Source organism: Crocodylus porosus, unplaced genomic scaffold (genome assembly GCF_001723895.1).
Source record: "Crocodylus porosus isolate Cpor-Errol unplaced genomic scaffold, CroPor_comp1, whole genome shotgun sequence".
NCBI lineage: Eukaryota > Metazoa > Chordata > Crocodylia > Crocodylidae > Crocodylus > Crocodylus porosus.
The window spans coordinates 19,568,351-19,585,365 of record NW_017728921.1 but is presented as its reverse complement, the minus strand read 5'-3'; the positions used below and the strand labels follow the sequence as shown (position 1 = coordinate 19,585,365).

At 43.7% G+C, this 17,015-nt stretch overlaps 1 protein-coding gene and 1 long non-coding RNA gene across 3 annotated transcripts in view; one reads left to right on the top strand and one right to left on the bottom strand.

Moving 5' to 3' along the window:
* The window catches only part of LOC109312894, a 15,222-nt gene extending 6,220 nt beyond the window's left edge, over positions 1-9,002 (bottom strand). The window contains exons 1-2 of the long non-coding RNA XR_002101928.1: positions 8,800-9,002; positions 5,588-5,591 (exon numbers count right to left, since the gene is read on the bottom strand). This is a non-coding gene — a long non-coding RNA (uncharacterized LOC109312894). The remainder of the gene's footprint in view (positions 1-5,587; positions 5,592-8,799) is intronic.
* CCDC60 (coiled-coil domain containing 60) overlaps positions 1-17,015 on the top strand; it is a 148,362-nt gene that overhangs the window by 3,704 nt on the left and 127,643 nt on the right. The gene's annotated exons all lie outside the window — the stretch shown is intronic.

Sequence of the window (17,015 nt, the reverse complement as noted above, 5' to 3'; positions counted from 1 at the left end):
CTCTCTCCCTCTCTATCCCCCTCCCTGGATCATTGCAGCCAGCCAGCCACCATCACTGACCCTGCTGCTCAGCTCTCCCGCAGAGCTGCAGCTGTCAGAGGGGAGGTGTTCCTGGGCCCAGGCCTGAGCTGTTATAAAGGGCCTGGCCCTGCCCCCCTCCGGTCACCTGACCGGCTGGTTACCACAGCAACCCGCAGCTGCTGCCCTGCTGATTGACAGCCAGCCATTTCCTTTACTTAAGGCACAGGACACCTCAGTGCTCCTGTGACTATCTCCCTCACCCAGACCTCCCTGTCCTGTAGCGGGCACGGGCGTCCCATGGGACTGATGAAAGACCGACACAAAGTACCCATTTAATAAAAAGTTGGCTTTTTCCTGGGTGTCAGTTGTCAGTTGTCCCATCTGGTTCAGCAGGGGTCCAATGTTGCCCTTGCTTTCCTCCGATTCCCGACATATCTGAAAAAGGACTTTTTATTGTCCTTGATGCTTGAAGCTAGTTGGAGTTGAATTAGACCTGGGCTGGAGTTCTTCTGTAAACTAGTATCTGTTGACAAGCACTCTTAAATGGAAAATCTCCCAGAAAGAACTAAAAAATGATTGAGAACCTATTAGGACATGATTACATAGGAAGATGTGAACATAAGAGTATAATTATCATTAGCTAATTACACATTTATAGTATTATTTAAGTGCCTGGTGATAAGCGTATGATATTAGCCAACAAATAGGCTCCCCAAAAGCTGTATTTTTATTGCTTATTTCTGTGTTGTTATTAAGTAAATCTGTTATCACTGGAAACTTACAATCAGTATTTGAATGCCTAACTGTTGTATTTTGGAAGATCTGCGGTGATGTAAGTCATTGGAACACAACATCTATCTTGCAATGAGAACAGCAAGCAATGCCAGCCAGTCAGACAAAGGAATTGCATCCCACTGCAGTCCTTTGAAACCAACACTTCTATAATGCAACCAGTAACAGTGACAGAAGAGGTTCAAAATGTTTAGTATTTGTGTGAGAGGCAAGGATTTTTTTCATGATATCTTTTTATTCAATTAATGTATCGTTGGAAGAGTTGTTGGACAAGGTGTCAGGCATCAACTGTGCTTCCTCAGGTCACTTTTATTTGTGATAAGATGACCTGAGGAAGCCTGCTTTTCCTCAGGCCAATAAAGTGTCTATTATCTGAAGACAGTTGGGTGGCTCACTTTGCAATGGTGTTTCTATCTGCAGAAGTTGAAATTTCCTGGTATGTCAGTACGCTCCTCTTCTCATCCTTCAACGAGCACCATCAGTGTCTTGTGATGTGTTTACTACACTGATTTTTTTTTTTTACTTTTGTTCTCACTTTTTTGCCCCTGTCTACTCTAGCAGTATCATTGTGCAGCTAAGCAGTACATTCATGTCATACAGAACAGCAGGATTAAGTTGCTTCTCTCCTACCTGGTGCCCTAGCTTTTTAAAATTCTTTGCATGACTCCCCTTGACATGTACCATCCTGCGTTGTACCCACAGTGAGTCTGTGCCTAAATGCTAAAAGTCAACCCTTTAAGCATCCATTACATATAATTGAAAGTTACTTGATTTGGGTTGAATTTCTTTTTTTTCTCTCTCTCAAAGGTCGGGCACACACTATGCAGACGACACTGATTCATTGTAAGTCAAAGAATGTCACTTTGCAGACCGCATTTTTGATTTCCTAAGTGTTCAGAGCAGTGTGTTAAAGGTCTTTTTCTGATTCCTTGGTGTAACAGTGCATGGTGATATTAGTCACCTTTATCATGTTCATATAGTTTCTTTTGCCATAATTGCTGTGACAAATTCATTTGCAAAACCTCTGGGGTGGCTTGTTGACTTTTTACATAAAAGCAGGTGGCCTTTTTGACCAAGCCCTAAACAATCCAATTCTACAAAATGCTCGGTGTCATTAATGTCCCAGTCTGCTCTGTACTTGTGATAAGAGTCTGTTCTGTAATTGTGTGCTTTTAGGTAAATAGGTCACTAGATAAGATTGATAACAACATCAGCAATGAAATGTTTTAAACCAAAACTGGAGAAGAAAACAGCAGTTATATTGGCTAGAAATTACCCTGGCATTATTCACATTGCTGTAGTTAAAGATCTGTCAAGGTATTCATTTTAGAGAACTAAAAAGGACTAAAACTTCTATTGCAAAAATATTCTATTCCAGACTGAAGCTTAAGGACAAATAACAGCTGTGCCCGCATAGATAGGCTAAGGCAAAGAGGTAATGCAAGGAGCTTTTCCCTTTTAGTCCACACTTTCAAAGGGCAATCATAATTCAACTACCCTGCTGAGGAGTGCTGTTGAGGCAAGGCAAGTGGTTAGCACTAGTAGATCCAGCACGCTTGGGGAGAACACTTACTAATTCCCTATGAAATAAGTAGCCAAATGAAGTACCTCTCCACACCTCCCTCCAATACCTAGAAGGTATTATGGCTTAGCCCAGTGGTTCTGAACCTGTTTAGACTCAAAGCACACCTTGTTCAGTCTAGGGCATCCCTCAGGAGACTTGAGGCACCTGCTAGTTTTCACTCATTTTTTTGACTACAGAAAAATAATAGAGCAATTCTTCTGTTGCAAAGAGCTTGGAAAGACCACAAAAGGTCAGAAAGCTTTTAACAGTATGGGTTCCTGTTTAAAATATCTTGGTTTATCTTGTGAATCATGTTTGCACACCTAAGAGTGCTGACATTCGATGGCACCTTACAGAACCCTTGAAAGAATCTCAAGGCACCCCAGGATGCCATGGCACCCTGGTTAAATTGTTCAGTTGTACTGTTTAGGTACAGACTCATAATTTAACAAACCTATATTTTTACAGATGGGTTTAAAAAATTGATTTTTTTAAAATAGATTAATAAATCAAAGGAAAAGAATTGGCCCATCTGTCTACTTATATTAGAAACTATGAAATTATATTAAGATCCAAATGCTTTGGATCAAGTACTTCATGTAGTACTTCTCCAGATCAACAGTTATAAGATGAATAATTTGTGGAGTACAGTACTCCTGTGAACGGCTGCTCCAGAGTTACTTTGCTGTACGCACCTTTAACATTTTTCTTTATCCAACATTGCTCCTGTCTGCCCTTGGGTATTTTGAACAAACAATTGCCTGAGAATCAAGATGCTGTAACATTATTCAGATACCTCAAAATGCCTACAGAGTTGAAACTGCGTTGTATGCACCATATACAGACTGGAGTCAAATCCAAAGGCCTTTTACATGGGAAGAGGGCAATTTCTGTCTATATAATGTAAAAGCTCCCATTGGTAGACCTGATGGGGCTTAAACCTGACACTGGTACAGAACTAATAAAAATCACTTTGGCCTTATACAGACATTCAGTTTCTTGTGGGAAAGTTGCTGCTTTCCTAAGAGAAACCACAAGTGTACAGATATTCAGACTTTTTCTTCTAGGGTAAAAATGTCTATTCCAGGAAAAAAAAAACCTGGGAACAACAGGGATTAAATCAGTCCCAGGAGAGTTTCTCCTGGAAAAGTGAATGGATTTTTAAAAATATATTAATAAATCAAAGGAAAAGAATTGGCCCATGTGTCTACTTATATTAAGATCCAAATGCAAAACATGGCACTCACTCCAGTGAATGCTGTGGCTTGTCTCAGAAGAGAACATAGACCTTCAGCATCTCCCCCTCTCCCTACTTACATACCCACTTTAATTATATGGAAAGCTCTGCGAAGGAAGCAGTGTGCACTGAAGGTATTAAAGTATTTCAAACATTTCTTGATGTATATCCAGCACGTCTCTCAGGGGCAGGCCTCCCCACAAGGAAGACAGTGTGTTGCTCGCTGGACTCTGTTGTTCTAGCACATGCCCCCTTAGCAATCCCCACACTGTGCGGTACAGAAACCTAGGCTGATCATGGGCAGTCTGTGTCAGCCAGTCAGGGCTACCCTACTATGCACTGCTGCCGTCTGTTGCCAGGCAGACTAAGGAAGCCTGCAGAGCATGCTGAGGTGTGTGCACAAGTTCCTCCCCCTGTCAGCAATGTAAACTCTCCAGTCTCCAGGACCTCATCATTCAAACATCTGTACATATGGCTGTGGGTAAGTCACTCTACCAGGAGAACAAACCTGGGAGAATTCTCCCACATTATTTGAATGTGTGTACACATTATTTGACTATAAGGTAACTTTTAAGGGACATTTCTAAGGAAAGTAGGAATGATTTCTGAGGTGTATAGTTTTATGGTGATTTTTGCTTTCTAAAATGACAGCTGCTTGCAGGGACTCAGAAATTTGGAATGTTAGGAGTCCTCCAGAATAGGTGAGAAAAGTAGAGGGTACAGAAAAGACTATCAGTGGACTGATAACTTCAGTTAATCACCTAACTATCACCAAAACATATGAGAGATTAGTTGCACATAATGTAAAACAAAAGAGCAGTTGCAAGCACAATTACACTATGATTACAATTTTAGAGTTCATAGTGTCACATCATAAGAGAGATTTTACTACTTACAATGTAAATGAAAGGGTACATCATCTTATGCCCCTGAGAGACCTGCTGGATATACATCAAGAAATGTTTGAAATACTTTAATACCTTCAGTGCACACTGCTTCCTTTGCAGAGCTTTCCATATAATTAAAATGGGTATATAAGTATGCCCAACTTGGGTTTCCATGGAGACTTCTGTGCTTAATTAACATAGCAGGATTTTTCAGATAGTTTGTCTTTGCTCTGGCTAACCTCTGCTTGTTCCCTTTTTATTTTTGGTGTGTAAAATTTAAACTGTTCAATTTTTTCTTTTGGCATTAATCACATAAATATTATATTTTCTCTGAAAGAACATAGAAAAATAACTCTTCTGTTCAGTGATGGAAGAACATAACTGTGGCAGTTAGTCCAATAACTTTTCCTACAAGCTTCATAACCTCCACTGATAACTTGTATGAGTGAACCCTTGACATGATAATCATCAGAGAAGACAAAATCCATGCACGCTCCTCATCTGAGGTGACATTGTAGATTTGCTTTTAATCATGAAAGCTGGTGTGCCCCATTAACACTTCCTCTATTTACCAAGATCACAAACAGCAGCAAGGAATTAAGAACTTTTACTAACTATTGTATATGGATGGCATTGACCTCCATGGATGGAGTCTGACTTGCTGGGATATTTGTACTTTTGTTGCTGTGTATTACCATAAAGCAAGCATATCAATCATATGGCTTGTGGGCTGAAGCCAGCCCATGGAGCCACTCTACCTGGTCTAGCAGGATAGTTGAAGTTGCTGAGTGTGGCCTGCCATTGGGCCGCGTTTGGCTCTGTGACCTATGGCCATTGGTGGTGAAAAGCTCCCTGGCGCCACCACCCCCACCCCCAGAACCCTTCCATCAACCCTCTGGTGGACCCTCATTTCCAGACCCATTGCTGCTGCTGGATTCCTGGCACTGCCAGACCTACTGCTGCAGTGACCATGGCAGCTGCCCCCCCGCCACCCTGGGATGGATTGGGCCCTCAAGGAGCCTAAAAATCTGGATCTGGCCCAGGGCTCCAAATGAGTTCAACACCACTTCCATACATTGTACTCACAATTCTTCTCAAGGTTAAAACTGCTTGGTTCAAAAGCCTCTATGTAGCCCAATTATCTCCAACCTTTTCAGGTCAGAGATCACTTCGGGAATTTAAAAAGGAACCAAAGATCTATACCCCCTCTTCCCCTCCCCCCAAGCAGGTAAGTCTGGCTAGGGGAACGGGGAGAGTGGAGGGGAAAGGGCTGTGGGGGGGGAGCAGGGCGTATCAAGGCCCCAGCTCTAGGCCCACTCCCTCCCTTACCACTGGGGCCTGAATCTGCACCCCCCCTCCAACAGCGGGGTGGTAGGGAATGGGGCAGAGGCAGGCCCTGAACACCTGGCGTGCAGCGGGGGATGGAGCCGTAAGCAGCTCATCTGGGGGGGGCATGGGGGGGAGAAGCACACAGCCCAGGAGGGCATGGGGGGTTGTGTGCCCCCAGATCTGCCAGCAAGGTGAGGTGTCACCGGCTCTTCCTGGCCAGGCTGCAGCAGTGACACTGATAGGGAGGCCAGGGGTGGGGGTAGCCCCCACCCAACCGCCCCTTCTAGCACCAGCATGGCCCAGGCCCAGCGAGAACAGCCCAGTCTAGCGCAGCCAGACCTGGGGGCTGGTGGGCATGGGGGTGGGAGGAGCTCCAGCTGCAAGCTGGAAGACTGTGCCAAGCTGTGCTCAGCAAGCCTGGCCTGTGCTTGTGCTTGGGGTGGGCAGTGCTGGCACCAGAAGTGGTTGGCACCCATGTCCTCACTCCCAGTGCCACCACTGCAGCCTGGCCAAGAGGGGCCGGCACCATCCCAGCCCCAGCTGGTAACCCACCTCACCCCCACCCTGTCAGCAGATCCAGGGGCACGCTTTCCCCAGTGCCCTCCCAGGCTGTGTGTCCCCCCTCCCCATGTCCCACACCTTGCACTGGCTATGCAGGGCCTGCCCCTGCCTCTACCTCACTCCCTGCCTCAGAGCTGCTGCAGCTGCTGGTACTGCCCCACTTTTGAGGGGGGCACATGTCCCCCCAATCTGTGTGCAGCAGAACCAGCTGCCACTCTGAGCTGGGCTTTGTGCCCCGAGCCCAACTGCACATGCCCCCCAGGCGTCTGCCCCTTCCCTCCCTAACCTGCTGGGCTGGGGGAGGTGAGCATGCATGCACGCATGTGCTCAGCCCCCCAGCCTAGGATTGACTTCAAGAGGCTCCAGGATCCCCTGGTCAATAAAGATCGACCATTGATGGTTGGTGACCATTGATGTGGCCGATGAAAATGACATTTTATGTGACCAAAAACTGACAAGCACAAACATTACAATGCTTGAAAATGGATTGTTAGTGTGATTCAACTGTGTGTCCAATGCCGAATATAATCCTTCATCACAATCATCCACCCATTTTTCACACCTACTTAAGCTTAACTTTGTCTATTACTGTAGTGGCGTTATGTTATTGTATGTAAGGTGTTGCTGTACATTAAATGTTTAGTAAACGTTTGGAGGCATATCTTCTCCAGGTATGTAATGGAAGTGGTAGAAAGGAAGACTGAATAATTTGATTGTAGAGCTTGAGAGAGGGACACAGATTTTTGAGATTTTAGAGTGAAGGGCTAGAAAGGAGTCAAAAGGAACATTAAGACTGAGTTTAGGTGACAGAAAAGATAGTGATGTTGTCAGCAAGGGCAGGATGGGACGAGAGTATTTGACTTGATGGGTAAAAATAAGTAGAATGCTGGGTAGATTTATACCTGAACAACTAGCCAAAGTTTTTGCTATATATTAGGGATGTGCAAAGCGGGCAGTATTTGATTCAGATTTGGATTCGGCCTGATTTGGGGGACAGTGATTTGATTCTCTGATGCGGTTCACTGTCCCAATTTGATTCGGCTGAATCTGAAGATTCGAATCTGATTCAAAGAATCAGCAATTTGGCCGTAGACACAGCTTTATGTTTTTATATGTACCTCAAGGTACCAGGCACAGCTTCTGAACGCTGTGATGTTGGGGCAGATGGAGTGTCCCATGGGAAATACTTCCAGTCCACTTCCAGGACTGCCAAGGAGCCCACTCCAGCTCAGTGATCAACCACAGGGGGACCCTGGGTGGCCCCCCCAGACCCAGGAGGCAGCAGTCGCCAAGCTGGGGGGGAGGGAGGGAAGGGTCCCCTGTGCACTCCGCAACAGACCCGGAAGTGGATCAGAAGTGCTCAGTCTGCCACCAAGCATGTGGGGAACTCCCCACACGCTCCTGTTGGACGCTCCATCTGCCCTACCACCTCAGCGTTCACAAGCTGATACCTTGAGGTATGTAGAAAAAACATACAATGCTGTGTCTATGGCCAAATCATCAAATCTCTCCAAATTGATTTGGAGGCTTCTGATTCGATTCGGAGAGATTAATGGGTCTCCTGATTCAATTCAGATTCAGAGATTTGGCTGCTGAATCTCCTCTGAATCGAATCAACAATAAAAGCTTCACACAGCCCTACTATATATCTATCTATTTTGATTAGTCTATAAGGTTGGAAATCTATACTACCTTCCATTTGATTTCAGACTAACATAGCTAATTATGTCTCTGCTCATGGGAAAAATAAGTTCAGTTTAAATGTAATTTTTTTTAATTTACAGATGAGACTACATTGTAACATATCTTTCTGGCACCCTCAACATATATACTACATCAGATCAGATTCTCTAGACTTTTTTAAAACTGTGTACTACTGTTTGGATTTACTAACTTAGACGCATCCCCCCCACATTATATGTAAACTCTATATTAAATGACATGTATTTACATTTTAAAGTCAAACAATTGAAGATTAAGAAGTGCAAGAGTTAGGTTCCCTGCTTGTCTTAATTTAGTTCTTCATGCATCCAGCTTGTGTACTATATAGGAAGAGGTCCTGGAAAGAAATACCATGCTTACTCACATTCTACAATCACCTTTTCCCCAAAAATTAGTATTCCAAAATTGGAGGACACGTCTTAGGTGGGGAAGTTGATTTTCTGACCAGAATAAAAGCTCAGAGATGCTGTAAGATGCAAAAAGCTTCTGCTTCTTTCCCTTCTCTTCCATTCAGCAGCCACATGGAAGGAAAAGCAGATCGGGCAGGGAAGCCTGGTGAAGCCTGGTATAGTCGTACCCTGCTTTTACTCCTGCTTAAACTTTCCCAAAGTTTAAAACCAGCTGCCTAGCAACAGCAGTGGCATTTCTACTCATGCAGTGCTAATGGAGTCAACTGACTTCATAACATATTATAATATCTATCTGAGTTTCTGTTAATTGCACTTCACTCCACAGGTGCTAATGACTGTGTTCCTTTTTTAATGGTCTTTATGTTCCACTACTCAAGCTAGCCTTTCTTCACCAATTTGCTAGCTATTAGCTACTTTTGGTCTCTCTTCTCCTGTTTCACAACTCTGAAGACTGTTGCTCTTTTCAAGATTCTGGATCCACCCATCGAGTCCAGTCTTCAGCAGAAGTTAAAGTTCCAGCTTTTGGCTGAGCAACCAAGAACTGATGGCAGTTTAGCTTTGAAAGGGTTAAAGCTCTAGCTTTTTCCTGAGCAGGAAATGGAGGGTGAAAGAGGTGAAGTTTAGGCTCGGTTTCTGCCTCTGCAGCTGTAACTCTGAAAAAATCTTTTCTTTTCTTCATTCTGCCTTCCACAAAAAAAGATGTATGTCTTGTTTGAGGAATGTGGTATGTGAGAAAATATAGCAATGCATAATCATATCATTAAGAGTGTATTGTAATATCTGTGCACAAAGGAGCAGAATTAAACTTGTGAGGGTATCGATAAACCTGGCATTTCCTGATTGTTCCTACTTGATTATGTAACCTAAGTAATTCTTTGCTAACATCCTTTTTCTGTACCTATCTTCTTCACTGTTTTTAAAGGACAAAAAGTAAAGTCAATTTTTGTTATGTACAAGTGTCACAACAACCTTAAAAGAGAATAACAACACTGACATTAAATGGATTATTTAGCTCAAAAGATGGAAACCTGTACTTTTGAAACGAGGTTTGAGTTTTATTCTTCATTCTATGTAAGTTTGATTTATCTTGCAACTGTGGTGTGCATTGTTCATGAGCATGTACGCAGTATCAATTCTTAGTAGTCATTCTCTGCAGTCATTCTAGAAGAGGAGTATCAATCTCTTAATGGTGAAGTAGCTGGCTTTATTATTAATCGTGACACAACACTTTTCCTATTCACATTGCTCAGCATCAATTAATTCACACAATCTAGGGAAATAGGTGAGAAAATGTTATCACCAGTTTACATAGGGAGAAACTGAATAAAAAAGTGAAGTGTCTTTCCCATAGCAAACTAGAGTTATAATTTAGGATTTCCCCGTTTCCCAACTCTCATTTATTTCTCCAGATGAAATGGATTTCTCTTTTAGATGTAAACCTTCAAAGAGGTTATCTAACAGTTAAAAAGTTTAAATGTTAAACTGGGGTATAGACAGAACAGAAGCAAGTAGTGTGCTCAAAAATTATGTTGTTATAACAAAGTGCAATCTTTCGTTAAGAATGGTTGCTTGACTTTTGAATATAAATACTAGATTTTAGGTGGTCCATCTACTTGAGCTTAACTGGAGAATAAGAGGTGCTTCATAAAAATAAAGGGTTTATGATCAGCAAATTGTTTGACATATCTCTGGAACAGCAGCTAACCAGTAGGGTCCACACAATCTCCATGCTATTAAATTCAAAACAATCTAATCAGTTTCAAAAGTTCAATTTCTATTCCTAAAGGCTGCTTCCATAATGAATTAAGGGAAGCATATCAAATGTAATAATACATTGTTATTAAAGTCTTAGTAAACTTGCCAAATGTCAGACTGCTGGTACAGTCATGGTGCATTACACTTGTGTGATTACAGCTTGAATTGTCATTATAGCGAATTGCATTGCTCACCTAGGTTTGGGAATTGATCTGGAATATCGTGCCTGAGGCAGGAAAGAAGTGCATTACAAAGGTGACACTTTGCGGTGAATTTTCAGAACATTAGATTTTTAACAGGTTTAGTGTTTCTCCTAAGCAGAGCATAAAACAACGCTTCAGGATACGTGGCAAGAAGAACAGCCTATTCCATGTCTTAGCAGAACTACCTCCTCTGCTGGCCAGCCATTGGCTGCTAGAGTGACATTTGCTTCCAGAGTTGGAAGAATTAAGTCCTATAACTTACAGGAAAGAATAGGAACTATGGGGAAATAACTGGTGTTCATACCCATTCTTTGATGTTTCTAGCATATATAATGAAAGCATTTTCTTAATCAAAGCAAGTCTCTGAACCTGGTCTGTTTAATGAGTTTACATCAATACCAGATAGCACAAAATTTACCTGGGTTTTATGTTTCGCTTTAAATTTAAAGCTCAAAACATGCCTATCACAGAGGTTGTGCAGATTCACCTTTAGTGCACTCTACACCAGCTTAATTTCTTTGTATCAAATCATGTATGGTTTCACATGGTTTTCCAATGAAATGAGATGAAACTCTGCTGTTTCATCTGACTCCCAGGGAAGATTATAGATTCAAAATTGAAACTAAAAGGAAAACTCAGGGGTGAAAGAACCTGAAGAACTGTCTCAAAGAAATGAGAAGCAAGGACTTTTGTAGGTGACGTACTTCATGGTTGGGCCAATAAGATATCACCCACAAAAACCCTTGTCTCGCGTAATTTGTGGACCATCATAGCTGCAACATCACTTCAACACTACCACAAAGAAAATCACTGCACAAAAATATTTTCATGCTTTCTGTAAACAGCTGAGTTTCACACAGTCGTACTTGACCCACAATACCAGCAGGTTGTTTCTTATGATTCTCTTAACCGTATCACCGTGTTTCATTAAGTCATGTTCAATAAAAACTCAGTTAATAGGGACTGGAGAAGAGTTTGTTTTATATCGCTCCTGTTATCTAATCTATAACTGATTTGTGCAAGTTACTTACCATATTTACTCAAATATAAGACAAGTTTCCCCCCCTGTCAGCATGGGGAAAAAAGCCCCTTAGCTTCTGATTACATACAGAAAAATCTCAAAAAGCGAACCAGCCAAGCCAAATCTCAAGCAAGCCAAAAACAGCATTTGCTTAGCAGTGGGAACCAGCTATGAAATTGATTAAATGGAGCCAACACTGAGCATGACTATAAAACACATGGCCCATGACCCACATTGGGCAAATACTATTTTACTTAATATCTTACTCAAAGCGAAATCAGTTTTGAATTGGGTGAAGCCCAGTAAGTCAAGTTCTAAGTCATTCGAGTCTATGTGGTTCTATCACTGGGTAAGTATCTTCCCTGTTATCAGTCTAGGGCTTGAGATACTCTCAGAAATCCATGGCAGGCATCCTACATGCAAGTCCTAGGCTTAGAAGCATTGGAACTCAAGGATGTCCACAGTCTTGCTTGGTCTTAACTAAAAGACCAAGAAGGTAGGCTAGTTAGTATAACCCATATGAACAAGACATATACAAGTGCCCATTAAATGCAATCCTCTTCACTGCTGACTTTTTTTCAAGTCATGGTAAGCCACAACATTGCATACAGTTCACTCAGAATCCCCCTGCCATGCCCTCTCTTGGCATGGCATTTATAATTAGTGTGGCTCCACCTTCCATGTGGTGAAACTGGACCAGATTGCCCTGTTCCTCATCTACGTATATATTTTTAGAGTATCCCAGGATTTGTGACAAGAACTCCCAGTTTCAGTTACGAGTGGTGGCTAATTAGCACATCAGTCCTTTGTGGGAGGTATGTGGTTTATACACCCATACTGAGCAGTGCTGAGTCATGGGGTCAATATGGAGGACGGGGCCACACTAATTGTAGTTTCATAGTTTTATAGTTGTTAGGGTCAGAAGGAACCTCAATAGATCATTGAGTCCGACCCCTTGTCCTGGGTAGGAAAGAGCACTGGGGTCATATGACCCCAGCCAGGTGCTTGTCCAATCTCCTCTTGAAGAGTCCAAGATAGGGGAGAGCACCACTTCCCTTGGAAGCCCATTCCAGATTCTGGCAACCCTTGCCATAAAGATAATCATATGCTCCAGGCTGAGAGAAGGTGACAGAGGGATTCTGGGTGAACTGCATGCAATGTTGTGGCTCACCATGGCTTGAAATGCTGTTGACTCTGGTGGGGTCCAGCCCAGGGAACAGTATGGGAAATCATAAAACCTTTGGGCTTTGAGCTAATATGATGCATAATCTATACTTTTGTAAAAAAAAAACAAAACAAAAAAAATCTATACTTTTGTTCTTGGTTCTATAAGGTAAGTATTTTTAAAGCTATTTCATCAGAAAAAAAATGTACCCTTTATTTATATATTTCTGTGCATGTGGAGTCCAGTGCTGCTAAGGTTTCAGTGTAATCGTTTAAATTTATTAATAAGCAAATGAAAATGAAGAGTTTCAGTAGGTAAATAGCTGACACGTTAGTGCTATTTCTACAATCATTTTGTTTGTCTAAATAAAAAATTGCCCAAATTTTTCTTACTGTGTACTGCCTTCCAGGTTTACCAGCTGTCTGCATACCTCTAACATCATATGTTTTATATTTTAACACCTTAAGTGCCAATTATTGTTATAATTAAAATTAAATCTGCCATTACATAATTTCTCCACATAACGCCAAGATATGTCTTGGGTACCCCCAGAGGTATGTGTACCACAGTTTGGGAACCCCTGGTCTAAATCACAAAGCACTTATGAGCAACTCATGTTGAATTTCATTTAATGTGTGCTTTAAAACACTCTTGCTACGTCATGGGTGGAGGATGTTGATGAGGCAACACTTCTTTGAAAATGAGGGAATTTAGCATATAGCCTGTGTATATTATTTTCTCCTTCTTGGTCCATATTTCTCAACAGGAGAGCAGGGTCTGACAGTAAGAGGAGAGGGAAGGGGCTGCCAGGGTAAAACGCTGGGGAGGAGGGAGCAAAGGGCTCTCTGGCCTCCCAGATCTATTTCCCTGCTGTAGAAGTGGGAGGGGATATATTCAAGGGAAACCTCCAATAATTAGATACTATATCTGGAAAGTTATAATAAATGTATATATTTTCCATATATAGAGTTTATTTATTGGGGGGTGGGGGGATTGTCTTATAATCTGGATGATCTTCTAGTCAAATAAATATAGCATTTATTAATACTCAGAGTTGGTAGTGCCAGATAATATCAGTAGCACAGGAGATAATGCAGCACTAGAACAATAGATTATTTGTTAAAAATATATTAAATTATTTTCTTTTGTGTTCCTCACCATAATATGTTGGCAACTCCAGCTTCCAAAAGAACAAGATAAATTGAATTACTGAAGTACTTTATTTCTAGAGTAATACTTTTGAATGTGAGACGCTTCTATGAAAAGCTTCTCTCAGGCATCTGCTGGATACCACAGGTCCAGCAGTGAAAGCAGAGGTTGGAAGTAAAGCATCTCAATTTTGGCTCCTCAGTATGCTGTAGGGAGAGACTGTTTGTCTAGCCCTATGTGAGATATTCAAGCTTGAGATGGAGAGGCAGTGTGGCCTCACTGACAGAGCATGGGATTGGGATCTGGGCAACCTCTGTTTTACTCCTGGCCCTCCACTGACCACCAAGTTGTATGTGGGCATGTCACTCACTGCTCTGTGCCTTACCCCACTGTGACAGGAACCCTGTATGGTAGTACAAAGGGATTGTATGGTTCACCTAACTAAGCAAATGGGGATCCATGATGTTACAGTTTTGAATGAAATTACCCAAGGGAGGAATACAAAGATACAAAATTTTTGAGAGAACACATTAGGTTTAATAACTGATGTCTTCCAACATTGAATTTAATCAAGGGCTGTGTAGCAGGGCACTAAGATGTCCCTGTTCCTTTAAGGAATGAAGCAGCCTGGCCAGGGAGCCCTGCAGGCTTGGCAAAGCTCCACAGCTGAAGGTTGCCTGAGCAACAGCCTAATGGGGTAATTGGACAGCACCTGCAGGCGGTCAGATGAGTGGAAGGAGGCGGAGCCCTGGGGGCATATAAGCTCAGTATGACAGAGCACCTTTGTTGTTGGTCACTTTAAGGGCTATGAGTGACAGCAGGGCAGCCCTGATGAGGCAGGCACATGACCTGGTAAGGGCCATGTGATTGAAAGAGAGAGCTGAGCAGACTCCATTTAGCTCAGGCACTCAGGGCTGAGCCAGCAGTCTGCTGCTGGCAACCACAAAGACATCACCCAGCTGAGTGGCTACTCAGAAATACCTTGGAGGTAAGGGCAGGAGCTATGGGGATAGTGGGAAGCTCCTGGTCCTGGGTATGACTTGCTAGGTAAGGATGGCTTGGTGGGGCTGCCTGTGGTGGGGCATCTCTCCAGAAATGCCAAGCCAATTGCCTCCCCAGTGAAAGGTGGGTAGGGGCACCTTATAACCCCAGCCCTGTTACCTCTCAGCTCCATGTTGTTGGGGAACCCTGACACAGGACAGAGCCTGTCTGACTCACAAAGAATTCCCTCCCCCCCACACCTAAACAAAACTGATTAAGATGCAGTGGGAGATGTACCCAAAGCCTCCAGAAAAGTGAGCAACTGCCCTAGGTCTCATTTGCATCCTAGATGGAACCAGATGACCATTCATTTACATGGAAGATGGAGAACAGAAAGCCCAAAGCAAAGACTGCAGTGAATTCTGGGATCAGATAAGCAAGGGAGCACTGCATGATGGGGAATCTGTGCTCCAAATGCTAATCAACCCACAGACACACACACCTCTAAGCAGAAGTAAAAGTTTTAATTGGCATCTCGGGCTGTACATTCCCCAGTCCCACTATGAGAGGCCTATTTAAACTTGATTGACTAAAACTCGGCTGGCAGGTTAGGGAATGCTGAGGCAAAGAGACCAAGTCAGAGGGGGTATGGGCAACATTTGAACAATGGTAAAGGGTTCATCACAGCGTCCAGCCCATCGGAGCCCTGATCACAAGTGTTGTCATACTTTTCCCGGGATGACTGGTGGAAGTCCTCCCCACAGAAGGTTATGAACACTACCTGAAAAAGTCATGCTAAGTAGAGGCTTGTTCACAACAAGTAAAAATCCAAAACTCTGATGCTGCAAGCATCACATGACTGGACAGTGAATATCAAGGGCTATAGGCTATACAGGAGGGACAGGACAGGGACGAAAGGTGGGAGTGTGGCGCTTTACATTAAGGAGGAATACACATCCCCATCAGGTAGCACAGGGTCAGAGGAGGGGCACACGGAAGTGCTCTGGGTTAGAATACAAGGCAGTCGAGGGGAAAGAGACTTAACAGTGGGGGTCTACTACAGACCACCCCACCAAGGGGAAGAGCTAGACCAGGAATTCTTAAGTCAGGTCACGGAGGTAGTTAGGACAAAGAACGTGGTCATCATAGGTGACCTGAACTTTCCAGACATCTGCTGGGAAGAGCAGTCAGCCAGGTCTGACCACTCACATAGGTTCCTAGCCCAAATGCAGGACCTCCATCTAATCCAGGAGGTGCACAGCCCCACCAGGGGAGATGCTTTGTTGGACCTGATGCTGGCCACGGGTGACAACCTGGTGAGGGGGCTGCGGGTGATGGGCCACCTGGGAGACCGTGATCATCGCCTGCTGAAATTCACCATCCAGCACAAGGTGGCAAAGGCCTACAGCAAGGCAGCAGCCCTAGATTTCAGGAGGGCGGACTTCAATGAGCTAAGAAGAATAGTCGGGGAAGCACTGAGGCCCTGGAGGGGAGGGAAGCCAGGTGTCCAAAAAGAGTGGTTGCTCCCTAAGGAGACGATCCTCCAAGCCCACAGGGAGGTAATCCCAACACGGATCAAATGGAGCAGGAGGGCACAAAAGCTCCCATGGCTCACCAAAAGCATCCGGAAATATCTTCTAGCTAAAAGGGAGGCGTACACCCAATGGAAGGGAGGGGCCATCACCAGGGAGGATTATACTGCGGTTACTCGGGGATGCAGGGGAGCAGTCAGGAAGGCCAAGGCAGAGATGGAACTGGAACTAGCTTCCCAGATCAAGGACAACAAGAAGTCCTTTTTTAAATACGTAAGGGACAAAAGGTACCGGGTAACATGGGGCCCCTGCAAGACACGCTAGGAAATTTGGTCGTCACATCACATGACAAAGCTAACCTATTTAACGACTTCTTTGCCTCCATTTTCCTGAGCAGGGACCAGATCAGCACCCCTGCTGGGCCCCCCCTCAGGCCCCAGGGGAGGCGCACCTAGGCCAAGGGTCAGGGAGGATCTAGTCAGGGAACTTCTGGAGGGACTGAATGTATTTAAATCAGCTAGTCCAGACAATCTCCACCCCAGAGTGCTGAGGGAATTAGCTGAGGTCATTGCGGGACCCTTGGCATGGCTTTACGACCACTCATGGTGCTCTGGTGTGGTGCCAGAGGACTGGAAGAGGGCCAATGTGGTTCCCATCTTCAAAAAAGGAAGGAAGGAGGACCCGGG